Here is an 18,610-nt window from a genome sequence, read left to right as displayed (position 1 = left end):
CATGGCTCTCTCCTTGGCCATCTTCTCCCTCTGTATGTATCTCTGTATGTCCAAATTTGCCATGTTCATTAAGACACCAGTCATACTGGATCAGGGCCCACTCTTCATTATCTCATCCTAACTTGATTATCTCTGTGAAGACTTTATCTCCAAATATGTTCACATTCTGAGGTACTAGGAATTAGAATTTTATCAGTCCAGTCCAGCTGCTATAACAGGATTCCATAGACTGGGTAGCTTATAAATGGCAGAAGTTGATTTCTCAGTTTTGGAAGCTGGGAAGTCCAGGATCAAGGCAGGGGCAGATTCAACGTCTTATGAGGACCTACTTTCTAGTTCATAGGTGGCCATCTTTCTCACATGGCAGTAGGGGGAAGGGAGCTCTCTGGGGTCTCTTTTAGAATTAAGGGCACTACTCTCATTCATGAAGGCTCCATCCTCATGACCTAATCACCTCCCAAAGACCCTACTTCCACATACCACCACATTGTGGGGTTAGGATTTCACATATGAACTTTGGAGAGACACAAACCCTAAGTGTATAGCAGACTTTGACATATGAATTTTTGTAGGACACAATTCAACCTACAATAGTTACTTCCCATCCCATGTAGCTGTCCTCCTTACTGTCATCAGATCCTGAAACATCTTGCCAGACCTCCCAGCATGAATATCTTCAACATACTCTCAGGTTCTAAAAAGCTGGGCCAACTGCTATTAACCACCCCCTGCCCCTGGAATTGCTCTCCTGGCCTTACCTGGACTCTGACACCCTACATCAGGCTCCTGACACCATCCCCCACGTGGATACTCTTCTTACCCTGCCCTCAGTTGACATCACATAATATAGGATCACAAAAGCTCCTCCAACACAAACACCTACATTGCTTGGTCTCCACTGATAGCTTCTGGACTGAATTGGTCAGTGAGAGGAAAGAAAGAAGAAACCTGGTCATTTTGGGTATCCCTTTATTCCTTGTTCGTGTTTCCAGTTCTTCTAGTTTCTTTAAATATACCAAAGAAGGACTTCTCTGGTGCTCCAGGGGCCAAGACTCCAAGCTCACAATGCAAGAGGCCCAGGTTCAGTTCCTGGTCAGGGAACTAGATCCCACATGCCGTAACAAAGACCCACATGCCACAACAAAGATCAAAGATCCTGTGTGCTATAACTAAGACCCAGTGCAGACAAATAAATAAATCAGTATTTTTTAAAAACTAAGTCAAAAAATATATACCAAAGAAATCAATTTTACTTTCTAGGTCTACAAAGTGAGTGGAAGAACACATTTCTTCTTCAAACTAAAGCAGACATTTCCAACATCTGAGGCCTTTGGAGATTTGGTTTTGCCGTTTTCTTTCTGCTATCTCTCATTCAGAGTGTTTTTTTCTTCTTAATTGTCATGTCATGTTTGTTGATGATTTACATGTAGGAGAAGGCTGGAAATCCTGCAATCACAGTGGCTTCCTGTAGGTGCCAAACCAGATGACCTCCATACTTCGGTGACAAAAGCCTTCCATCAGGTGAGCTGCAGTGGCCACAAAAGTTCTCCAACAGGCAGATGTGAGCAGCAATGAGCCTAAAAACAAAAATAAACACACATCCATGGGCCCAGAGGTTGGAGAGAAAGGGGTCAGTCAGAATCACATTCAGCAAAACAAAATAAAAACTCCTCATGTTTCCAGTTATGGCAAAACAGCAAATAATAAGAGCAGTTTATGAAACAGTATATCAATGCTATGGGGTGCTCCAGGCCCTTCACATGAAACTGTGTAGTAGGAGTTGGGTTCAAAGGGATCCCTGAAATCATGACTCACAGAAAGCTTGAAAACCATTGTTTTTGGAATTTTTCCTCTTCCTTTGGGGATCCTAGTAAAAGCTGATCCCCTAAGAAATGCAGGGAGGGTGGCCTGACATTATGACAGGGAGGGCGGTTAAGGGAGGGAACCAGGAAAAAAAGAGTCAACAAGGGTAAAGTTGCAGACTTAAGTCTTTCTCCATTGATAAGAGTTTCAGGAGATAAAGTCATCCACCCCCCAACTCTCCCTTTCTGAGAGCAGGAGATACCCTTACAAATGGAGATTTCCCTTACAAGTGTAAAGGTATCTTATAAAAGAGTAACTTCTACTTGGTTTTCAGAGCTTCTCCTCTGTCTGTAGCATCTCAGAAATAATCAGCCCCAAATGATCAATATGCCAAAGAGGCATATTTTGGTGTGGCAAGCTCTGCTCTCCTTTCAATACCATTGATAAGCCCTTTAGTTTAGGGGATCAATGACCAGAAGAGGAATTGCTGGCTCAAAGACAAACCAACCAATCCTTTAAGGTTTGGACACCTATTGCCAAGTTGCTTTCCAGAAAGACAACTCTTCTCTCTCTCTCTCTCTCTCTCTCTCTCTCTCTCTCTCTCTCTCTCTCTCTCTCTCTCTCTCTCTCTCTCTCGAAGTGTGAGGGAATGCTGCTGCGATCTTGTCATTTGCAACACTGGTCCTATCTTTTGAAGTCTTTGCCAATTTGACAGGCAACATATTTCTTCACAGTTGTTTTAAACTAGGCTTTGTCAATCAAATGTAAAAGAAATATTTACTGAGCATTGATTCATTGTCATACCTGGTACACACTGGGAACCCAGAAGGGAGTAAGACAGATACCATGCCACTCTCCCCAGTCTCAGGTTCTAGGGAGAGGTGCTGTGCTCAGTCGCTCAGTCGTGTCTGGCTCTGCTACCCCATGCACTGTAGCCAGCCAGGCTTCTCTGGCCATGGGATTTCCCAGGCAACAATACTGGAGTGGGTTGTCATTTCCTACTCCAGGGGATCTTCCCAACCCAGGTATCAAACTCACATCTCTTGTGTCTCCTGCATTGGCAGGCAGGTTCTTTACCACAAGCACCACCTGGGAAGCCCAAAGTTAAACATTTCCCCCTCTAAATGATCGTCAGCTACTCGTTTCCTCTTTTGTGAACTGGGGTGGAATGGGGGATGGGGGGTAAAGGGTAGCTGATGATAAAAAGAAAACCACAGGCCAGAATACTGGAGTGGGTAGTCTTTCCCTTCTCCAGGGCATCTTCCCAACCCAGGGATCAAACCCAGGTCTCCCGAATTGCAGGCGGATTCTTGACCAGCTGAGCCACAAGGGAAGCCCAAGAATACAGGAGTGGTAGTCTATCCCTTCTCCAGGGGATTTTTCCGACCGAAGAATCAAATCGGGTTCTCCTCATTGTAGGCGGATTCTTTACCAATTGAGCTATCAGGGAAGCCCAAAAGCTCATGAAACCAAAACTAGATTTAATACATGATCCAATTGTTGTTTCAATTTCTCCCAGAAACGTAATCTTAATCAACATGTCTGGAATTAGTAATAAGATAATCTGTCTCATAACCCCTCTCTATCCCCCAGAGGAAGAAAAGGCCATCTGCATGAACAAACAAACAAACAAACCCTTCCCTTTCCTTGCTCTCCTAATCACCCGATATCTTGCATCTTGAAAAGGACAAATTCAAAGCCCCCGCCATTCTCTCTGGGCTGGCAACTGTGAAATGCTCACCTGGCCTTGCACTACGAGGTGGCCTGTCTGTTCCCTATTTCACCAGAAAAGTATATACTAATGCAGCAGACACAGTTAAGGGACGTTGTCTCTGCTCCATTGCAGGGCGCGTGCGCGGGGGGGGGGGGGGCGCGTGCGCGGGGGGGGGCGCGTGCGCGGGGGGGGGCGCGTGCGCGGGGGGGGGCGCGTGCGCGGGGGGGGGCGCGTGCGCGGGGGGGGGCGCGTGCGCGGGGGGGGGCGCGTGCGCGGGGGGGGGCGCGTGCGCGGGGGGGGGCGCGTGCGCGGGGGGGGGCGCGTGCGCGGGGGGGGGCGCGTGCGCGGGGGGGGGCGCGTGCGCGGGGGGGGGCGCGTGCGCGGGGGGGGGCGCGTGCGCGGGGGGGGGCGCGTGCGCGGGGGGGGGCGCGTGCGCGGGGGGGGGCGCGTGCGCGGGGGGGGGCGCGTGCGCGGGGGGGGGCGCGTGGCGCATGCATACACCAAGATAAACCCCTGCTTGTGATAATGATCACGCAGAAGCAGTCAGCCCAAGTCCCTCAGCAGAAGCCCTGGACCCTTCCACCATCCTCAAACGGAGTCACAGAGAAGAGGCTTCAAGCCTGAAAATCTGTAATGACAGTGCACAGTCTTATTTTAGAAAACGTGAAATGAGGAAGCCTTTGGCTTCCAAAATTCCTCCCATACAACCTTTCTTGTCACTGCTATTTTCCTGAATTCCTGAATAGCCAGGAGACAAGGTGAGTTCTGGAGGGTCAACTTAACCTTCTATTGTCTTCAGCAATTCATCATATTTAGGATCAGCTCTGTCATCCTAGACTGGCATTTGGTCTGTATTGGTGGAGAAGAAGAACATGCTTTTTCACATTTATAATTTTTTTTTTTTTACTTGCTGCAAAACAACTTCAAAGCGACATCAAAAGAAATAGTTGTATTGGGTGAGAAGCAAAACAAGGCTAAAATCTCACCCCACTCATGCAGCAAGTGCAGTCATTTTTTCCTCACTCCTTTTCCTTTGGGACTTGCCATCTGAATAACACAGCAGCATCTAGAAGATTTGGATACATGTTGCGGTTGGTGGTAGTATCAAAGATAAACAAAGCCAGACACTAAAGAGGTCAGGACAGATTTTAATCAGTAACATACTATTGCAACACAGAAAATATTCCAGCATGAACTTTGATTTGTACAGAAGTGACTGGGTGTTTTTAAAGGGAAAATGAAGGAATAAGGAAGGGAGTAAGTGAAGGTTCAGTAGAGTCAGAGAAGTGAAAAATTACAAAAAGTGGAAAGTTGTTTGAGGGGAATCAGTGTGAAACCCATCTGGGTTTATTAACTGGTGCTTATCAATATTTAGGTCCTCCCCTCCCACAGAACCTGGGAGAAAGGGACCCTATGTTCTGCTGTTGCCTGGAAGAAACAGCAAATTATTTTGGCAGCCTTGAGTTTTCTAACACAGGCACTTTGAAGGGGACTAAGGTCATCCTTGGGAGGAGGCCCTGAGCTGTTAGAAACTATTTTAGTGTTTGTTCGCATCTTTATTAACCAAGATTGAGGCTTAAGTAAGAAGAGGGCTCAGAGGAGACTAGCTAGAGTTTGGTCAAGGAGAGCACCTTTGTCAGCAGACCACAAGGCTTCAGTGGCATGTGACGCCAATCACAAGCCCACAGGATAGAGCAGAGGGGATCTCATAGGCCAGGATGGATGGAACTGCCTCATGTGGGATGGGAGAGCAGGGCCTGAGCCATCCACAGTGTGGACTCTTTCTTTCCTCTCAGTTCTGTCTACTCATGCATACAAAACAAAGTTCTGTTCTGGTGAGAGTAAACCTGCAAGACAACTTTGACAGGGAGCAAGAATTTAGAAAACAGTGGACAGCCTGCAAAATGTGTATTGGGGAGAGCCCAGATGCTCCTTCCTCTGTGCCCTGCTGTCCTGAGGACAGCTTGTGGATGGGTTACATTAATATATGCCCATATAGTACTCAGGGACTTTGCTCTGCCCTCCTGGAAAACTCCCAGTTACTGCCCCCACTGCCAGCAATGTGGGGCCTTGGAGAGGGTAGGGTCAAGAGCTATTGGCCCTTTGTGTCACATGCAGATCACATGTCAGTATTTTCCAGGATAGCTTTTGGGATGGGGATGGAGTTGTGGGTGGGGTAGACATGCCTTCCTGAACTCATGCTCAGGAGCTCTGCTTGCAGAGTGGCTCAGGAGTCTATATATTTCAGAGTTCTCCAGGAGATTTAAGCTTCCAGGCTTCCAGATATGGAGGTTTCAAGGTTCCAAGAGCCTCCTCAACTAGGCTCAGAACGCCTACAGTACCCACCACCACCACCACCACCACATTCTGTAGGTCAAGGCCAAGTCACAGACCAGCTCAGATTCAAGAGGGTAGAGAAATAGACTCCACTTCTTGATGGAAAGACTGGCATAGTCCCAGTGCAAAGGGCTGCATATCTAGCAACGGAAGGAATTGTTGGAACCTTCTTTGCAATCAACTGACCAATCTACCTAGAATCAATATTTCACCATTCCAGGTTCTAAGGAATTGTTATGGAGTACTTGGCATGCAAGGATTCACAGCTCCTCCTTTAGCCATTTTAAAAGGACATCCAAATGATCCTCTCTGAAAATGGTGACTTGCCATGGTTAATAACTGATTATCATGATTAAATGGTATGTTCAAGAAGCAGGCCATGGGCTGGAATTGCACAGTACCATCAGTCATACATACATATGTTAATAATCATTCTAGCTTTTACACAACAGAATCCACTCAACTAGTTTAAATTAGCAAATATGTATTATAGATATATTAGGTTATAATCTGTGGGAAAGATAGTGGAACAGACTCTAGGTTTGGCTTCTTGGACTAACTTTGGTGGAGAGGCGAGGGAGAACTTAGAAATCGCTAGCATCAGATTGGCAGAACCTAAGTTATATGTCTAAAACTTAGCAGCAAGGGAAGCTAGGAAAAGTAGGGGCTTTAGCGAGGGAGGAGGGCATACAGTTCTATGGATCTTAATAGTCTTTTTATACAGTAGTTCTATCACTCCCCAAAGAACTCCCTTCTACAATCCCTTTATATTGATACCCTCCCCCCAGCAATATACTCTGGCACCATAACTCTAGGTCTGTCTTTTCAAGAAGGTCACACAAATGGAATCATATAGTATGCAACTTTAGTGACTAGCTTCTTTCACTCAGCACACCTTTGTGGTTCATGCAACTTGTTAAGTATATCAATAATTCATTTCTTTTTATTGCTGTATCTCAATGTTGAAAGTACCAGTGTTTGCTTATCCATTCACTGGTCGAATGATATTTGAGTTGTTTCTAGTTTCTGGCAATGATGAATTGAGCTGCTATATATGTGTACAAGTTTTTGTGGGAACACATGTTTTCAGTTCTCTTGGGTATATACCTAGAAGTGGGATTGATGAGTCATATGGTGCATGCATGCTAAGCTGCTTCAGTCGTGTCCAACTATTTGCAACCCTATGGACAGTAGACTGCCAGGCTCCTCTGTCCATGGGATTCTCCAGGCAAGAATACTGCAGTGGGTTGCCATTTCCTTCTCCAGGGAATCTTCCAACCCAGGGATTGAACCTGGGTCTCTTATGTCTCCTGCATTGGCATGTGGGTTCTTTACCACTAGTGCCACCTGGGAAGCCATGTGGTAAGTGTATGGTTAAATCTATAAGAAACCACCAAACTGTTTTCCTGAGTGGCTGTACCATTTTTGCATTCCCTCCAGCAATATATGAGAGTTCTGGTTGTTCCCACCAGCATTTGGTAGTGTCAGTATTTTTAATTTCAGCTATTATAACAGGTGCTGCTATGGACTTTTCTCTGTGTGTGTCTCCCCAAAATGTACATACTGAAACCCTAATCCCCACTGTCTGGTATTAAGAAGTGGGGCCTTTGGAGGGTAATTAAGTCATGAGAGGGAGCCCTTTTCATGGAATTAGTGTCCTTATAAGAAGAGATAGGAGAGAGCTGGCTTTCCCTTGCTTCTCTCTGCTATGTGAGGCTACAATGAGAAGATGACCATCTTCTCCATAGAGGTATCTAATAGTCGTCTGAATTTGCATGGAAATTGTTGAACATCTAAAGGAAAGATGTTGAACATCTTTTCATGTGCTTATTTTCCATCTGTATATTCCTCTTTGTGAAGTATCTGTTTGAGTCTTTTGCTCACGTTTAAATTACTTTGTTGTACTGTTGTATTGAGAGTTCTTTATAATATTTTGAGTGAGTCCTTTGCCAGATATGTGATTTGCAATATTTTCTCTTGGTCTGTATCTGTTGTGAGAGACAATGCACCATGGGCCATGTATGTCCCTGCACATTCTTTGCTGGGTGAGGCCCTAACCATGCTATACCCTGGCCATCTCTCACCCTGAGGGATGTGCTATCTCACTCCAATAAGGAACAGGCTCGCTCCTGCTTATTATGACAGAAACAAGGGACTTCCCTGGTGGTTCAGTGGTTAAGAATCAGCCTTCCACTGCAGGGGAAATGGTTTCAATCCATGGTCAGGGAACTAAGATTGCACATGCCATGGAGCAACTAAGCCTGCGCACCGTAACTACTGAGCCTGTGCACCACAACTAGAGAGTCCATGTGCCACAACCAAAAACTCCACATGATGTAATGAAGATCCCACATGCCACAACTAAGAACTGACTCAGCCAAATAAATAAATAAATAAAACTTTTAAAAAAGAAAGCAGTGAATCTGCCAAACTCAGCATTTCCTCAGTCCACTGTGTGTGCGGGCACCCATGATGGACCCTTTGTATCACCCCATGGGACTTGGGTGCATGAGGCTGGCACAAGCATCACACGAGCGCTCTGCTTCTACTTTTGCAGAGAATAATAAAGTGCTTTGTCTGATTCTATAGCCTTGTGTCTTCTTCCAGCATCCATGAAACATGTATATATAACAGGTTAACTTGTTCATTTGTAAGTAGGGTAAAATCTCAGATCCTGCACAGTGCTTGACAGCTTTGGAGATAAGGGTGGGAGGCTGACAGAGACAGGGATTTCTGGAAGATAAAAGATAAGGGCCCACACAAGCCAGGTTAGAGAATATGAGAACACTTCTTGGGATCCAGTAGAGAAGAATGCTCTTGCCCAAATGGTGACCAAGTGAGAATGAATTAAAGATCCCTCACTGTCCTACCTGTTAATGAACTGTTGACTAAAAAAAAAGATGTACAACTTGAGAGTTGTGAGTTAAGTTTTATTTGGGGCAAAATGAGGACTGTAGCCTGGGAGGCAGCATCTCAGACAGCTCTGAGTGACTGCTCCAAAGCGCCAGTGGGGGAAAGTCAATATATAAGATTTTGGTGAAGGAGGAGTTCAATACCATGAAGCACTCATTTTACAAAAGGTTTTTGTTAGTCACGAGGATCTGATATCACCATGAATGATTTAGTGCTTCCCTAGATATGAGGAGATGCAAGGATTGAGATCATAAAATCTGTTCCTAAAAACATCCGACTATCTAAAGACCTGTCCCACCAGATTCCCTGGAGCACAGAGTGCCTCACTCCACCCTGAACTCACTCAGGGGTTGTTGAAGGTCAGCACCTATAGCAGCGTGGGGTTCAATCTCCGTAGAGGCAGATGGCAAATGCCTTTGTTGTTCAGTCGTTGGCAATGCTCTTGGTAAGTGCCAATTTGTAGTTGACACGGCCCCCGTGTAGTCAATAATCCAACCATACTTTGGGGGGCATTTCATGATCATTTTGTCCTGCATTGCTGGGAAGGCTCATTCCCAGTTCTGAAGAAGGTTTTTGTTGATAAGACACTCAATGTGCTATTACTGAACTAGGTCTTAATAGTCAAAGATCTCTGGACACCTGTCTTCTAGTTATGGTCCAGGAAAGCATTCCCTCTCGTTGCATCTTTTCATACCTAAAGTTACACTATTACACTCATTCATCATATATTGAGCTATACATTTGATCAACTGCTTCAAGTCTAGTCATCATTTTCACTGGGGGCTCAGTCACACACTTGGTAATACAATAATAATCTTGTGAAACAAGCAAAATACAAATGGTATAGTGGAATTAAAAGTAAAAATTTTAGCCATAAGCCTCCCATGCCAGTTTTTTTTTAAAAGATCATCAAGACTAGGGAATGGGTCACTTAAAGCAGAAATCTGATTTTTCATGTGGTTCAAATGTGTTACATTAAAGGATTTACCAGGTATGAAAATATAGCATTCAGTCTGAATTATAGCACAGATATCTCCCTGAGATGCTGTAAGGTGTCAAGGGCCTTGCAGTTGTGTAGCAATGCCTTTCTCATCATAGAGATCTCAGAATTCAATAGTCTAATAGCCCAATTACTATCATTTAAAGCTTATGAAAGTTGTTAAGGCTTAGATATGGTCAATTACATCCTCCAATCCCATTGAAGGCACACGCACACACACACATACAAGCTGCTAAATGGTCATACCAGTAGAATACAGATCTTTGACCCATTGGGATCATACCAATGGTAAATTAGTTAGGGTTACCTCTAATTTGTTAACATGTATGACCTTAAATTCATGGGAATCCCAGCCTACACCTTCATATCCATCCCTGTAGATGTGAAGGCCATAAATTAGTGCCACAAATCTACTGAGTTCCATACCAATCACTCTCTCTAAGGGTAATAATAGACATAGTTCATAAAGCACCCAGCCTTGTCTCACGATTACCAGGTTGATCATTTTTAGTATGATTTAACCCTTCCCAACATAGAGGAGCTTTTAAACTTAAATGACCATAGCCTGCTGTTAACCATGTAGATCCACCCCATAATTGTGGGAATTTTCCTTTTCATAGATGAGAGGTTAATTTTTTAATTGAGACTTAGCTCATCACTCTGATTGAGTTTAATGACCCTAAGAGAAAACTTAAATCTATGGCCAGCATCCCCAGTGCAGGTATTATTAATTGGCCAGGTGAGAGAACCCCATCTAGTAATATCATGATGATAAACAGGACTGAACACTCATCTAAAATAAATTTCCTAGTGGGTATCCCTAGAGAACAGAAATTCACCAAGGTAACCCAGAAGTACTAGACATAGGTAATTGGCCACAACCAAACAATTGGATTGAGTTTTACCTTTTTTTTAAGGCTAATTAGATTAGAGCTCATTTACAAGCTGATCTCAGCAATCAGCAATATTACAAAAGAAACAAAGGCACACACTGAGACATACATACATCCAAATAGACACAAGAGATCCTATAGCTTTGTTTTCCAAACTTAGTTATGCATAAAAAATGGTTGGAGTAAGATTTTAAAAGGCTTTGTTTCCCTTTTTGTTCCTTTTGGTTTCAGGAATTAGATATGGTCTAGATCCAGAGAGATCTGGTCTAAAGGTATAGGAGGAGTTATTTCCTCAGGGCAAGAATTCTTAAAGTGATAATTTTTTCTTCAAACTTCCTCTGGAGTCTAAACAATATTGTGACCACATTGTCAAAAACTGTATTTTTTTTTGTGACCATAGTTTTATAGCCGAAATTTAGACCAGATAGTGCTCAACTTGGCCCTTATAACAAGGGCAGATTGGTCCCAGCAGGGATTGTCCCTCTGGGGAAGTAGGGGTCTTGGTTTGATCAGCCCCAGGCTGTTGATTACAGGAGGAAGTCCTGGACATAAGGGAATTTCAGTTCATTTTCCTATCCTATGTCAATAAAGATCTAATAGTTTTAGGCCATTTTTCTTGTCATTGGATCATAGCTATAGATTGACCAATCATTTAAAAATATTTTCCCAAGGGGTTCCCAGTTCGGGTGTGAAACCTTAATTCACATATTAGCTCGAACACTTTGTACCAGATGTCTGTGCACTCAAACCAAACCAACAAACCAAACCACACCAGAACTTCACCAGCCAGGAGTCACACTCCAAATGAAACACAAAGCAAAGAGACGCCCAGAAATCAAAAGCCAAGTGGCAAGGGTGCCCCAAAAAGATGGTAAAGTGATGCCCAAAAATCAAAAGCCAAATGGCATAAATGCCAAATGTGACTTTCCAGTTCAGTTAGACCTGCGACCTTGCAAAGTCAGTGCTAGCAGCCTTTTTAGTTCTGATAGTTTCAAGCAATTTCTTGTTGATTTTCTGCGAAGAAATTACTCTATCATCTCTTGTTTTAGAAGTTTCTAGATACCAGTCAAAGTACGGCCAGCCTTTTCTAATTGTGCATGTAAAAATATCAATTTTAGAAAGTCAAAAGAACCCAAATTTGGCCATTTTAGGTTGAGATCTCTCTTAGTATAATTTCTCCAATTTATTAGCTACTTGCAAGTATGAGCTCCATATGTATTGTACATGAATCTGGCTAGAGTGTTAGTCAGAGGCTGGCTTTCTGACACCCCTTTATTTCTGTTGAGAGATCACTAGTGAACTTGTGTAGTGGGTCCATGTGCTGCTGTGAGCCTAACTCCTCCAGGAGTTACCCCAGAGTCGTTTCAGCTTGTCTTACGTGTCTCGGATTCTGCCTCTGGCAATCTTAAGACCACCATGGCTGCTCAGGTTGCTGAATGGCCAGTTCTTATGTGCGACCCCCTGACGAGCAAGTATTTTAATTAATGAGTGGGTTTCCCTGTGGGACCACTGCACGGTATGAGGACTAGGCCTCCACCACTCCCATAAATTTCTCAGCCACCTGAGAAAACCAAAACCGGCCAGGAGGAGTCTTGTCCCTTTTCTTCAGAGCAAAGCTCTCATGTATTTTCCTCACTTTTATCCTGACAAATTCTATAAAGGCAGTCAAATTGAGGGGAAGTGTCAGATCAGCCTCTTACTTAACCACTCAGTCCTCTACAACGGAGCGACCTCAGCAACTTTCAGCCGAGCCCTGGATATTCTTCGATTTTTTCCCAATCGAGCCCCCTACCCAGTACCTTTCTACTGGGTGGGCAATTCTCCTGGCATCTTTCAGCCAGCCCCCCAACCTAGCATCTTTTGACTGGGTGGGAATTCCTCAGTATGTTTCAACCAAGCCCCACTCAGTGTCTAGACCATGAGTGGCTATGCCCCAGATGTTTCACCTGGGCCCCCCCTAGTATCTTTCCTACTAGGAGGGGGCAGGTAACCTGCTCCACCACCAAATAAAACTCAGAATCTCAACCAATATGGGAGATTCAAGAACCAGGAGAGACTTACCCAAATTCGTCTGCACTCCCCGAGGAGGCGGATGGGTGCAAGGGGCCACTGCTGGTACCGAAGCTCCGGTTCCTTGTGGAGTCCAGTCGAAGGAAGGAAGTCCACTCTGGGTCATTTCATCGGTCTCCATAACTGTGCTGCTTGTGAGATTCTGTTTCTAATTTTAAGCTGAATTAGAGGCTATGTGTTGAGAGACAGGATTGAAACAGCCACCTGATTGATCCCTGACTTCTTTTTCTCTCTCACTCTCCCTTCCCTGGGTCCCATAGGTACCATCTCAAAGGAAAGGGTATTAGCTTCTAGGCAATAGTTTCCTTCAACCATCTACTTTTCTTATGACTTAGTATTCATTTCAGAAGTCATCGTTCTCTAGGGAATTTTCAATTAAGACACAAAAATTCATCTGCCGGATACCTTGGTCCTTATTCCCCCCGGTTTTATTGCGATATAATTGATATCCAGCACTCCCAAAGAAAGACAATGCCAAAGATTGTTCAAATTACCATACAACCGCACTCATTTCACATGATAGCAAGATTATGCTCAAAATCCTTCAAGCTAGGCTTCAGCAGTATGTGAACCAAGAACTTTCAGATGTTCAAGCTGGATTTAGAAAAGGCAGAGGAACCAGAGATCAAATTGCCAACATCCACTGGATCATAGAAAAAGCAAGGGAATTCCAAAAAAACCATCTACTTCTGCTTCATTGATTATGCTAAAGCCTTTGACTGTGTGGATCATAACAAACTGTGGAAAACTCTTAAAGAGATGAGAATACCAAACCACTTTACTTGTTTTCTAAGAAATCTGTATGCAGGTCAAGAAGCAACTGTTAGAACCAGACATGGAACAATGGACTGGTTCAAAATTGGGAAAGGAGTATGGCAAGGCTGTATATTGTCACCCTGCTTATTTAACTTATATGCAGAGTACATTATGCAGAATGCCAGGCCGGATGACTCACAAGCTGGAATCAAGATTGCCAGGAGAAATACCAACAACCTCAGATATGCAGATGACACCACCCTTATGGCAGAAAGCAAAGAGGAACTAAAGAGCTTCTTGATGAAGGTGAAAGAGGAGAATGAAAAAACTGGCCTTAAAACTCAACATTCAAAACACTAACATCATGGCATTTGGTCCCATCACTTCATAGCAAATAGATGGGGGAAAAGTGGAAACATTGATAGATTTTATTTTCTTGGGCTCCAACATCACTGTGGACAGTGACTGAAGCCATGAAATTAAAAGACACTTGCTCCTTGGAAGAAAAGCTATGACAAACCTAGACAGTGTATTAAAAAGAAGAGACGTCACTTTACTGACAAAGGTCCATCTAGTCAAAGCTATGGTTTTTCCAGTAGTCATGTATGAATATGAGTTGGACCATAAAGAAGGCTGAATGTCAAAAAATTGATGCTTTCAAACTGCGGTTCTGGAGAAGAGTCTTGAGAGCCTTGGACAGCAAGGAGATCAAAGAAGTCAATCCTAAAGGAAATCAACCCTGAATATTCATTGGAAGGACTGATGCTGAAGTTCAATACTTTGGCCACCTGATGCAAAGAGCTGACTCATTGGAAAAGACCTTGATGCTCAGAAAGATTGAGGGCAAGAGGAGAAGGGGATGACAGAGGATGAGATGGTTGGATGGCATCACCGACTCAATGGACATGAGTTTGAACAAACTCGGGGAGATAGTGAAGGACAGGGAAGCCTGGTGTGCTTCCCTGGGGTGTGTTCATGGGGTGGCAGAGTCGGACACGACTGAGCAACTAAACAATAACAACAATAATAACAATACTCATACAAACAGTATATGTTTAAGGTGTACAGCATAATGGTTTGAATTACATACATCATGAAATGATGACCACAATAAGTTTAGTGAACAACCACCATCTCATACAGATACAAAATTAAATAGAAAAAGTTTTCCTTGTGATGAGAATGCCTTAGGATTTACTCTCTAACAACTGTCATAAAGTGTATAAGTGAAGTGAAAGTGAAAGTCGCTCAGTCATATCCGACTTTTTGCGACCTCATGGACTATATATAAAGAGTATACAGCAGTGTCAATTATCCTGTCTTGTTGTACATTACATCCCTAACATTTATCTTATAACTGAAAGTTTTACCTTTTGACCACATTCCTCCAAAGCTCTCTCCCCCCACCAGTCTAATCTCTTTTTCTACAAGTTTCGTATCTTCTTGCTACCTCTCCTCTGGGAGGGCAGAGGAAAGGTCGTTATCATGAACAAGACATTATCACGACAGTGGGACAGCCCTGGATCCCTAGTTAAAGGGAATATGGTTGCTGAGTCAAGGGGTCTCCTAAGGTGAAATAAACAGTATCAGAAATGAAGATGTACTGCTTTAGGTCATGAAAAACATGAGCCCAAGTGGTCAGCCACTCAAAATTGAAAGTAAATGGAAAGCCCTGCTTGCTGGTGCAGAGCTGCTCTCTCCCTTCACACCCTGTGATGCCTCCCTCCTCCTATACCCAGATTCCAGGTGCTTTAAAGAACAAAAAAGAGTACACAGGGAACTTGCAGGGGGAGGGACTCAAACTTTTATGACTGTTGACAATGAACATCCAAGCCACCATCACACACAATCCTTTGGCAGGAGAAGGCACTGGGCACACACATGGCCAGTGGCCTTGCAGTCTCCGGGGTAGAACTGTGGCGAGTGGAAAGGCAGAAAGGAAGACTCCTGGAGCACAGCACTCTGGAAGGTACTAGGGGTGGAGGGAAGCTACTCCTAGTGCTAGGAGACAAAGAAAAAGGCTGGCCTCCTCCAGTCCACTTCCCTCCCCATCTTCCCTCTACCCATGCCAGGAGCTGCCCGGAGCTGCGGTTATAACTGCGGAAGTGCAGGTGCTAAGCAACTTGGTCTGTGTTCCCACAGGGGAACAAAAAGAGCATGAACTCAACTGTAGAGCTTGAGTAAAACTCTCGGTGAAGGAAAACAGTTCAAGTGATCTTGCGGTTAGAGCACTCTGTGCCAATTCAATCTACTGATGCGAAAATGTACAAGGAAACTGGCGTGTTAAATGGCTTGTACTGTACTATAAATGCTCACAAAGAGTCAGTGGAGGGACTCCCTGGCAGTTCTGTGGTTAAGACTCTGAGTTTCCAATGCACGGGTCGCAGGGCCCATCCTTGATAGGGCAAAACTAAGATCCCACATGCCCTGCAGGGCAGCCAGAAAAAAAAGTCAAAGGAGATACTTCGATTCAGGGCACTGACAAAAGTAGAGAGGCGCTACTGGGACAAACTCCCCTGCTATTTGCCACCCATGGTGGGGGAAGAGGGGCATGTGTGTCAGCATTTACTGTAAGTGCCTTTATCCTCTGAGGTCCAAAGTTTCCATGGTATAGATGACATCAGAATTCCTCCAAATCAACAACCCTAACTGCAATGTTACCACACTTGTGCTCAGCTCAGTTCAGTTCAGTCACTCAGTCGTGTCCAACTCTTTGTGCGACCCCATGGGCTACAGCATGCCAGGCTTCCCTGTCCATCACCAACTCCTGGAGTTTGCTCAATTCATGTCCATTGAGTGGGTGATGCCATCCAACCATCTCATCCTCTGTCATACCCTTCTCCTGGCTTCAATCTTTCCAAGCATCAGGCTCTTTTCCAATGAGTCAGTTCTTCACATCAGGTGGCCAAACGACTGGAGTTTCAGCTTCAGCATGAGTCCTTCCAATGAATATTCAGGACTGATTTCCTTTAGGATTGACTGGTTGGATCTCCTTGCAGTCCAAAGGACATTCAAGAGTCTTCTCCAACAGCACAGTTCAAAAGCATCAATTCTTCAGTGCTCAGCTTTCTTTATAGTCCCACTCTCACATCCATACATGACTATTGGAAAAACCATATCTTTGACTAGACAGACCTTTGTTGGCAAAGTAATGTCTCTGCTTTTTAAGATGCTGTATAGGTTGGATATAGCTTTTTTTCCAAGGAGCAAGCATCTTTTAATTCATGGCTGCAGTCATGATCTGCAGTAATTTTGGAGCCCAAGAAAGTAAAGTCACTGTTTCTATTGTTTCCTGATCTATTTGCCATGAAGTGATGGACCGGATGCCATGATCTTAGTTTTCTGAATGTTGAATTGTAAGCCAGCTTTTTCACTCTCCTCTTTCACCTTCATCAAGAGGCTCTGTAGTTCTTCTTTGCTTTCTGCCATAAAGGTGGTGTCATCTGCATATCTGAGGTTACTGATATTTCTCCTGGCAATCTTGATTCCAGCTTGTGCTTCATCCAGCCAGGTATTTTGAATGATGTACTCTGCATATAAGTTAAACAAGCAGTGTGACAATATACAGCCTTGCTGTACTCCTTTCCCAATTTTGAACCAGTCCGTTGTTCCACATCCGGTTCTAACTGTTGCTTCTTGATCTGCATACAGATTTCTCAACAGGGAGGGAACACTTGTGCTCAGTGGGCAGAATTCAAGGCTGTTCTCATCAATTTGGTCAACCCTCCCCTTGATGAAACTTGTTATACTTTTACTGGCTCTGGGGCTGTTGCTAATAACTTGGCCATTCAATCTGTCAGTTGAAAGACGACAGACTGGCAGATAAAAGACACCTCTTTGGGTGGGGGTTGTAAACTATGGAAACACAAACTGTGGGTGTTAATGAGAATGTCTGGCTCACTCATAGGGATGCCTACAGTAAAGGTGATCTGTTCTTTTCTCTCTTTTGGCTGTGCTGGGTCTTTATTGCTGCTTGGGTTTTTTTCTCTAGTTGTGGCGAGCAGGGGCTACTCTCTAGTTGTGGTGTGCAGGCTTCTCATTGTGGTGACTTCTCTTGTTGCGGAGCATGGGCTCTAGGGCACAAGGGCTTCAGAAGCTGTGGTACAATGGGCTCAGTAGTTCAGGCTCTAGAGCCAAATCTTCCTGGACCAGGGATCAAACCCATGTCCCCTGGATTTGCAGATTTTTTTTTCCTTTACTTTTTTTTAATTGGAAGATAATTGCTTTACAATATTGTGTTGGTTTCTGCCATACATCAACATGGATCAGCCATAGTCATACATATGTCTCCTCCCTCCTGAACCTCCGTCCCATCTCTACCCCACCTCATCCCTCTAGGTTGTCACAGAGCACCAGGTGTGAGCTCCAGGCAGGTGGATCCTTAACCAATGGACCACCTGGGAGACCAACTAAAATTAAGCTGCTGATCAAGGCTGCACTGATACAATGCCATCAGACATGGCAACACATCTGGCTTTGGGGACTAGGCACAAATTAAAGGACTCTGTTTCTGATGCAGAAGCCACTACCATGTGCCAGATTTGTGACTTTTGTCAAAAGTTGGCCTGTTTGTTTGCAACAATGGGAGCCACAATGCATGAGGCATTGACTTTGCTCGCTCCTGACAGATTGACTACATGAGACCTTTTATTGTCCCCCTCAATACCACCCATGGTCTCATCACTTTTGACACCTTTTAAGGTTATGTGTTGCTGTTTCAGCCTGATCACTTCAGCTATACCATATAGCTTCTGTGAGTCTTACCTGTGTTACATTTTCAGTTCTCCAGTCCCTCTGCAGCATGACAAATAGTACATCTTTTTTTCCCCTCAAATGTCACCTGGTAATGGGTCAATAGTCAAAGTATTTGATGACCATTCCACACACCCTACCATCCATTAGTATCTGATATTGTTAAGCACTGGAATGACTTATGACTCTACTTCTGCTTAGTCCACACACCTTAGTGGGGCAATTTGGTCACTGAATGCAGCTGTCCCCAGAAAGAGATCGCTTGGCTGCCTCCTGTGCAATGGCCAGGATGAAAGTTCTGCATACAAGCAAGGGATGACTGGAGAAAAAGTGAAGTTATAGGTATTAGGAAGGGACACCTCAATCGTGTGA

At 44.2% G+C, this 18,610-nt stretch overlaps 1 long non-coding RNA gene across 1 annotated transcript; it reads right to left on the bottom strand.

Moving 5' to 3' along the window:
* Positions 1-952: 952 nt before the first annotated feature.
* Positions 953-3,660, bottom strand: LOC145536732 (uncharacterized). Its single transcript, XR_014075978.1, has 2 exons — positions 3,545-3,660; positions 953-1,577 (listed from the first exon to the last, which is right to left on the bottom strand). It is a non-coding gene; the product is annotated as an uncharacterized LOC145536732 (long non-coding RNA).
* Between the last annotated feature and the right edge of the window lie 14,950 nt (positions 3,661-18,610).

This window comes from Giraffa tippelskirchi, chromosome X (genome assembly GCF_054371585.1).
Source record: "Giraffa tippelskirchi isolate mGirTip1 chromosome X, T2T-mGirTip1v1.2.pri, whole genome shotgun sequence".
Lineage (NCBI taxonomy): Eukaryota > Metazoa > Chordata > Mammalia > Artiodactyla > Giraffidae > Giraffa > Giraffa tippelskirchi.
This window is presented reverse-complemented; position numbering and strand designations above follow the sequence as displayed.